This window comes from Parus major, chromosome 3 (assembly GCF_001522545.3).
Source record: "Parus major isolate Abel chromosome 3, Parus_major1.1, whole genome shotgun sequence".
Lineage (NCBI taxonomy): Eukaryota > Metazoa > Chordata > Aves > Passeriformes > Paridae > Parus > Parus major.
Genome location: NC_031770.1, coordinates 81,698,825 through 81,708,143, shown reverse-complemented (window position 1 = coordinate 81,708,143; position 9,319 = coordinate 81,698,825).

The following is a 9,319-nucleotide window of genomic DNA, read 5'->3' as shown; positions in this document are numbered from 1 at the left end:
CCTGCCTGCCTGCCTGCCTGCCTATAAAGAAGTGGGAACTCATCCATTGATGATTTTTTTTTACCTAAAGACATGATCCTTAATATGGCCCTTTACACTTTTTGTCAACTTCTGGTTTATAAGTTATGATTTAGCTAAAACACAGATGAGCAGACTGCACTCTTGCAAAGCAGTACCTTGAGGGCATTCCAAAGAACATGCACCAAATTCACTTTTACCATTGCTAAAATGAAGACCTTAGAAAATTAATTCCTAAATTATCACTTTAAATTTCCCATTAAGTTATAATAGCAAATGAATTCAGAGAATGAGAAACAGATTATGTAAGGAGTTACTCAACTATGCTATGTTAGCTTATTAGTGTCCCTTTAGAATGAGAGAGAAGCTGTAACTACAGCAGAAAAAGTTTCTCCTTTCACAGCATTTGGTCTGAAGCCTGTTTATTTTGGAAACCTTCTCCTTGATTGTGGTGCAGTGGGAGGAGTTTTCCCAGTAGGCAATTAATTTTAGTCAAAACCATCATCCATTTTAGCTAAAAAAAATAATTTTGTGGTCAAATAGGTTTGAAGCAAAACTGAAACCTTTCGTCCTTTAAAAATACATAATCTGATTTGGCAGGGCACATTTGTGGTGTCTCTGTGGTAGATTTTCTATTAAATTTAAATACTCCCATCCCTGAGAAAATAAGCTACTTGAGTTGGTTTGAGACCTTCATTAAAGGCTACTCCAAAGCATGTTTTATATGAAAAATGACTTTGCTACTGAGAATGATTGGTATGTCAAGAATTTCATTTCAGCCAACATTTTTGTTATTAGAAGAAGCTTCTGTTGTCTACAGAGGGGTTTTGTTCAGAAAGATATAATGCAAGATACGAAAAAAGCATCCTTCCAGTGTTCTTATCTACTATGCAATACTTCTATTGTAAGCTTAGATAATAACAATTCTAATATTTTTTTCATTTCCTTGGGTGCTGCTTCTTACTCACATCTTATAATGGTACTCATGATTTTACTGCTGCTTCTCTGGGAGCTAGAAAAATAATCAAAGAGCTTGTTTTTCAGTGTGTTTAGTGAAACCTTAGAACTGGATGCCCTAAAGGTGATCTTTTAAATCCCTTTTGCCTTTTTGTATTTCCCGTGTAAAATACAAAGACTATCACATTAAAACATGTTTTTCTTATTGTTTTCTGCATCATTAAATCTTGACAGGCCCATTTCTCTTCCATTTCCCTTTGAAAGAACACTAGTTTCTGGAGAGTGGAAGGAGGGAAGATTGAAGTAGGTCACAGCCTTTGGTGACATAACTACGCCAGTCCTTTCAAACTATCCCAACAGGCAGATCATCCATAGACTGGAAGGAAAATGAGAATCCAATTAAAGCCAAAATAAACAGATCAATACTTTGTACAGTAGGTTTCTGTGGTTTCTGTTGTGTTTTATTTTTGTTTATATCCTGTCCCACCCTCGCCCTTCTGGAAACTTTATTATCTTTTTTGGTACACTGATAAGCAAGCTTTAAAATTCTGTCCAACCCGTACAACTCTGCAGTGATCGACTCTATGGGGCCTTAAGTTTCTCGGGATAGCAGAAATAAACTTCTCTGCACCTTTGAAGGCATCTACCATATTTTATTACTGCTGTGACTTTTTACAAAACCCTTCCTTCCTGAGCAGCAACCACATTCCCAGGGACTGTTTGCATATGCCAGCAACAGATAAAGTTAAGACAACTGAAGCAGCTAAGGAATGGCAGTAATGCACTGGATGATGCTTGCTTTCTCATTTTTACTTTTGGTTATTGTTTTTAAAAGTTGTTCTACCCCATCCTGACAAAAACAAACAAAACCTGACTAAAACAGAAAATGAAAGTGTGTGATTCTTGCTGGGAGATGAAACATCTGATTATTTTATGCTGCTGCTGACAATGGACGGACAAGTGATCGTCACAAATTCATCACAGCCATTGGAAGGGAAGCACCACACTTCCTCACCTGATCTCATGAGTTCTCAGGATTTACTGTGAAACCATTACATGGTGGCTAACAGCAACAAGTGATTTTTTTAATGCATTTTTGGCCTTGTCTAGTGTAGAATGTACAAAGTACAGTCCAGTCAATATCAGCCAAAATACCTGGAGCATCTTGAAAACCAGCATTTGTTTGGGCATGGTTAGACAAGGCATCCTGGAAGCAAAGGATACAAAACAATGATGAAAGGAGAAGCTTAGATAACCTTTCCAACAGTGTCTGCTCTCAGGTCAATGTTAAACACAGCAGGGAAAGACATAAAGACCAGCTTGAAATATTCTATACACCAGCTGAGTGAGCTGGATGCTCTGTCCTTAAGGGTGTCTGAGAGTATGTTTTAAATATTCCTCTACCCTATCTCTAACCAACAGGATCCTGTAATTTGCACCCACTTCCCTGCTTGCCTGTCACTGAATGTCAACAGTAGGTACAGCTGGCAAACACAGAAGTTGAAGCTTTTAAAGGATGTGTCATATTTCTAAGGAAGTTTATTATAATTTGCAGTTGAACTTGATTACTTAGAGGTCATCTCACTTCTGTACATGATCAGTTTGCCTTGCTCCTAATTTTACTTAAACAATTGTCAAACTAAAATGATTAAGGAGGAATTACATATGGGGAAAGAAATTGTTTTTATGAACCAAAGACCACAGAACTATTAAACAGTTGAGGTTGGAAGGAACCTCTGGAGTTCAGCAGGTCTAACCCCCTTCTCAAGCAGGTTCACTTAGAGCAGGTTGCCCAGTACCATGATCAGATGTTTTTTTAATATCTCCAAAGATGGAAGCTCTAAAACCTCTCTGGCAACTTGTGCCAGTGATCAGTCACTCTCAAGTGCAAAATGGTTTATTTTTTTTTAGATGAAATCTCCCATTGCAGTTTTCACCCATTGCCTCTTGTCCTGTCAGTTAAAGATAGTGTAATGTCCTGTATTGAATCAAGTAGATGGAAGCAAATTCATGTATTTAATTTAGGTGTCCATCTGAAGTATGTAGTGATGCCTTAAGACAAAAGTCTCTGTCAAAATCATTGGTTTGTTTCTGGGAAAGAAATAAAATTGTATGATGAAACCTCCTCAGCAGTGTCATCCTCTCCTAGATACAGGTTTGGTGTTGGACAAATCTTTAATTTGAAAACTGTAAACTATTGACCTTCAGTCAACTTGACAAGCATCATTCTTCCAACATTTAGTGTTCAAATCTACAAGTCTCAGCAGCAAATACCCAATAAATCTTCAAAAGTGAACAGTAGATAGGACCTGCTTCTTTTAATTCTCTTTCTTCCTTTGCTGAGCTGTTGTCCTTTACTTTTTTGTTACACCTACTTCATTTTCCTCCCCTAGCACTACTAGTTGCCCAGATTTTACTCTAATGATTATTCATCAATTTTTTCCTCCCCTGAACAGTGAAAAATAATAGCCGTGTCACAGTGATGCAGCACTAACTGCAGACACCAAACCTTTTGATGCCTGGCTGAGTCACAGCAGGTAGAATGCTGGTGGTGGCTGTGTCACAGGGGGCATGGGTGACAGGGGAGGCCCAGGATGGCTGCCTGGGCTGGCAGGAACTGATGCCCATGGCAATGGGGAGTGGCTGCTTCTCCTTTGTTGCTTCTCCTGTCTCATACATCTGGGTGCCTTGGCATGGGTGAAACCAGACCATGGCACTCGCCTACCCTCTACCTCCTCTGACACCCCACTGGAGAATGTTGCAAGTTTGTGAAAGGATATTGACCTAAGGATAAGAAAACACACACAGTCCCAGTCTGTACACTATCAGAGTTCTACAGACACATGGAAAACCTTTACAATCCTGGATAAAGGGAGCTCCACCCTATTCTCCCTCTCTGTATGCATCCTGGTCTTACAAGGAGCTGGAAGCTCCCCAGAGCCATGGATAAATGAATCTCCTCAGCACCCACCTTCTCTAAGTGAAACTTGCTGTAAAGTTATTGATTCATGGACCCCTTGGCTGCTTTTGGTTTGTGCTGTCTTTTTTTCTTTTTTTTTTTTTTAAACTTTTGAGCCTTTTTTTTTGCATAGCAATTGCATAAGCGTAATTTTTTAAAGAGATCGCCCACTGCCAGGCTTTTCCATAAAGACCAGGTCCTCAAGGGTAAGGACTCAACTTCCAATATCTTTCACACTGATTTCTATTTTCCTTTTTAATCATATCTTTCCAGCTGGATAGAGCAACTTGACACCTGACCTTAAAGTTGCTTTATTTACCCCATAAGGTGAGAGTTCCTTGCCATTCCCTTTTGCTTCATGATCTCTATTTAGTGAGAAAGGGAAGGTTAGGGACTCTGACCTGAGTAACTCAAGGCTGTTTCTGGAAAATTTGCTGAAGATAGAAAATAGGCAGACTATTTTGTTCTTTTTTTATTAATCCAGAGCAGAAATTACTTTCTTATATGAGAAAGCACTGTAGTGAAACTGAAGATCACTTGGAATATAGTCATAACACATGGAACATTTCTCCCCCTTGTTAAAGAAGGGTATTCAATAAATAGCATAAGGTAGGTAGAATAACTTAAAAACAATGCTGTAACAGACACAGGGATATGACACTTCCTTGGAGACCTAAGGTATGGCACAGTGATTTGCCCTAATTGTGGTTGTACTTTTATCATTCTTATGATATTCTAATTTTTATGCTATTCTAATTTTATCTGGGGGTTCCAACCAAGGTTAGGGTTTCAAAACTTTTTTATATACAAAACGTATAAAATAAGATTGTCCCTTTTCACTAATTGCAAGTTTACATGGGAGTTAAACATAGCACTGACATTAATAATAATATCACAGAAAGAGGCTCACAGTAGTCCTTATAACCAACCCCTATCATAACACTCTGCAGTCTTAAATTTAGGGGAAGAAGTTAGCTCCAAAGAATAAACAGTCTTTATCCAAGCCTATCGGTGCACTAAATTAACCAAGATTCTTGTCTTTAAACACAGAGGTCTTGGCCTGTTTTCTTCGGAAAGATACTGCCATGAGTAATATGGAGTTAAAGACACAGAATTAGAAGAAATATATCAATAAAAGTAATTGAAATATAAGAGTATCAAAACTGATAAACCTTTCTATCTTTCTACTTTCATATGAAGAAAGGTTTATCAAGATAAATCATTTTATGTTATTGAGATGGTGTTAGGAAGATAATAATTGCCTTTTTAGGGAAGAACAGGAATAAAGTTAATTTAGGTAGACTAAATCTGCTCTCATCTTTTTCCCTTGTAGTCCTGCTTCTTTGAAGCTAAAGTTGTAAAAATCTATGTGCAAAAAGAAAGGAAAAATTCCTGCAAAGCAAGAAAATGTAACCCTACTTTTCTAATGTCTCAGAGAGAATAACTATATCGAAAAAAATTCTTAAGCTACCACTAAGCAGCCAGCACAGGTGTTGGAAGTGCTTTAATTGTGTTAGCATAGTACTCCCCCAGTTCTGTTCTCCTGTCTGAGCAAGGGAAAACACCTTATTAACACAACTGCACTTCTTTCAGGCTGAGCCAGCCTGTTCACATTTAGCTGATATTTTACACAATCTAGGCTTAGACTGACTTTGACTTGCTGTTGGAGAAGGGCAGAGAAGCACAGACACTGATGGATTTTGGCTTAGGGTGGGAAAACCAAATTTCATAAACAAGCAGGCTGGTTGCAGTCTGGGTGCTAATGAGAGTCTCTGTTGCAAGGGTCCTTCCAGCAGCACCTTCAGTTGGATCAGGAGATGCTCCCCGAAGTGCTGTTCAGTTGTTATAGTCATCTGAAACATGGTCCTGGGTGACTGCTCCAGCATGGGCATGATCCATCACTGAGTACCTTAAACTGAGTAAGAAGCATATCCTAGATATTCTATCTGAATAAGATTGCCCTACACAATAATTTCAACAGCTGAAGGAACACTTTTTACCAACTATTTTCAAGTATCTTATCTTGTATAGTTTGATCAATTCTGCAGCAAGAACCACCCAGAGAGTCTTTGGGATGGCCCATTCTTCACACAGGATATTAATCTGCACACTGAAGATGTGTGCAGACTAAGAAAATGATTAATACATATGGCTGCTACATCTCAGAAATTAGCTTTCAGTTTGTCTCTTGATGCTCTCATGCTAGTGTTAGTTTCATCATATCTTACCCAAAATACATCTTGGTCCTACAGGCACTGCAAGAAGTCAGGGATTTTTTTTTCATATGGCTTTAGGAAAACAGTTTTTCTTAAAAATAAATTTTTAAATCTCAAATTTGGATAGTACTGTGTACATGTCTTTAATTTCTTTCTGAAAGAATTTTTTTTTTGACAATTTTATGTAGGAAGCTGTGCTATGATCCATCCATGACAATAAAGCCCAGGCCTCTGTTCAACAGTACTTACTGCTCTTTACCCTGACTCCTGTGTGATGGAAGTGTTCTACCCAGTTGCATATGAACATTTGGTTCAGAAAGTATTTTAGTTTTAGTAGTATTTAGAAGTCAAACCAGAAAGTTGGAAAATGGATCTCAGCACTTCCTTTCTTTGATCTACTATAGACCAACAAGGTTATCTTGTCCAAAAATTGGCTGCCTTTCAAATTGCACTGTTTCACTTGCACTTGAGTCAGAAGGAATCTGGTCAGTCACTAAATTTTCATTTTCTGTTACTTCTGGATTCTCAAACCTATTTAAATTCAGATATTTACTTCTTGGCTTCTATATGGATTTATGACTTTTTTCTTGTGGCAAAATTTGTAGGAGAATAATGTTCCTCTTCCCAATTTGGTTGATACATATTTGATGCAAGCATTTTGACAATCCACAGTGAAACACCTGCAGTAGATTGAAATGGCTTTTGAAATGCTGAAGTTCTTCAAAAGATGCAAATATACTTTTATGTGCTCTTTCCCATATCCCTCTACCTGGGACGTACTCAGCATGTCATTTTAAAGAAAGCACATCAGCATAATTAACTGTGAAATCTGGATGCCAAATGTATATCACACACTGAAGCACAGGATGAGTGAGGTTGGAAAGACCACTGGAGGTCCCCTGGTCCAACATCCCTGCTCAAGCAGGGTCTCCCAGAGCACCTTATTCAGAATTATGTTCAGATGGCTTTTGAATGTCTCCAGAGAAGGAGACCCCACAACTTCTCTCTGAGCAACCTGTTCCAGTGCTCAGTCAGCTACAGAGTAAAGCTCTTCCTCATGTTTGGGTAGAGCTCCTTGTGTTCCAGTTTCTGCCCACAGTCTCTCACTCTTATTGCTGGAACCACTGAGATGAGCCTGGCTACATCCTCTAAGCACCCTCCCTTCAAGTACTTATATGCATTGATAAGATCCCCTCTCAATCTTCTCCTTTTCAGGCTAAAAAAATATGGAGCGCTTCCTGAACTTGCATATCATATTGTATCACTAAGGTTACTTTTTTTTTTTCCTCCTGATTTACTGTGGCCTTGTCCTGGGAAAATAAGATGGTTACAATCTCCACAAAAGCAGCATTTCAGCTGAGGAGTCCCAGCTGGATCCTCCCTAGCCTTTTCATTTTTCCTGTCACATGACAGTGGATGTGGTTGGTATCCAGCTGATTAAAATTACCTTTACTTATATAGGGAACTAATCACTATATGTAGAGAGCTGTCATTAAAGAATATTAACTATACAATACACCTGTGCAGGATTTCAGAAGATAATGTACCTCCTGCCAGTTTGGAAAATGAAAAGAAAATACAATACTTCTGTTTCCACTGTTTTACTAATCTTTATCAGTAAAGCTACTTAGCAGCTTTGTATGGTAGAAATCAGACAAGAGCAGATGCACAGAAGAGCTTTATCTGTAGCTGCCTTTCAAATGTAATCCTATACAAAAAGGGTGAAATTTACTAGTAAAAATTATATTTAACATCATTTTAGGACATCCTTCCTGCTTTCTTGTTCCAGAAAGATGGAAGTCTCACATAGGTCCTATATTATCTGTTAAATTATGTGCAGGTGTCTCAGGTACTCCAGGCTGTCTAAAAATCCATTAAAGACCGATGAATTCAACCCCAAGTGCTCCTTGCACACTTGGTATTATACTGCAACACAAATAAATTTTAATAGAAATTCAAGTTAAAATAATTGATTATATTTTCATTTTTGTCTTCATTTTCACATATTTTGTTATTTTTAACTCCTTAAAATACAGTATTTTAGGGGAAAAAAATTGATGTGTATACTGCTGAGGCAGAAGAGTCTGGTGTATAAAGCCCGCAAAGCCAGGACAGAATAATGGCAACACATTCAGCAGACCATGCATGTCTAGCCTTCTGCTGTAGCCACTCTTGAACTTTGTTTTGTCCAACAAACTTCAGACACCAGGATATGTTTGAAAAACCTATTTCAAAGTTTTTCAGGAAGCCTTAAACACTTTTAATCATATACTTTTGGATTTCCTTCCTTGAACTCCTTTTTTCCCAAGCAGGTAAATGAGGGCATAAGACCATACTTGTTCATGGTGTACCCAGCCTACTGACTTGGACTCATTTTCTTTACAAAATGACATTGATACCAAGCAGTGAATTCATAATAATAACCTCCAAGACTTCTGTCCACACATCCAAATAAGCAAGCAGTTACCTTTCCTTGGCTTGCCCAGAGTGCATCAGTGTTTGGAGGAAGAGGTGGTATCCAGCTGCTCAGAATTTCTTTAACTTGCTATCACTGTTGAGCAGCTTCCTGTGGTTCTTGAGGAAGAATGAAATGAGGCATCTAATTGCAATGTAGAATTCATTATCCACTCTTTCTTCAGAGCACCACAAACTAGCCAGGAAAGGCCAATGTCAAATCATCTGGGTAACTTAGCAGAATACCAAGAGTAAGAACAAATCTCTGACTCAAAGTAATAGTTAAGAAGTTTACTGAAAGAAGAATGTGTTACCTTAAATCAATTTCAACATTTCTTTTTGTAGACACAATTTTAGGTAGTAGTATTGAGTGCATATAGTCCCAAAATAATGATTTTCAAAGTAATTTCAGTTATTTGTTTTTGAGGTTTTGCACAAACTGCCAAGAAAAGAGCAGTTTCCTGCAGGATTTTTTAGGTGCATCTGAAGTGTGGATAAGCTCTGCTGTGTGCAAGTCCTGAATATAAATTAGCAATCACATCTAAAAAAAGTGGAATGAGAAAGGAACTTAAAAAAAGGTATATTTATTTTATTCAGCAAAATATTATCTCAATTGTCAATAAGTTCCTAATTTTTACTATTAAATTTATCTATGATGTATTTTTTTCATACTTTTTTGTGGAAACAAGTTGAAATAACGTTTTTTCTATAGAGC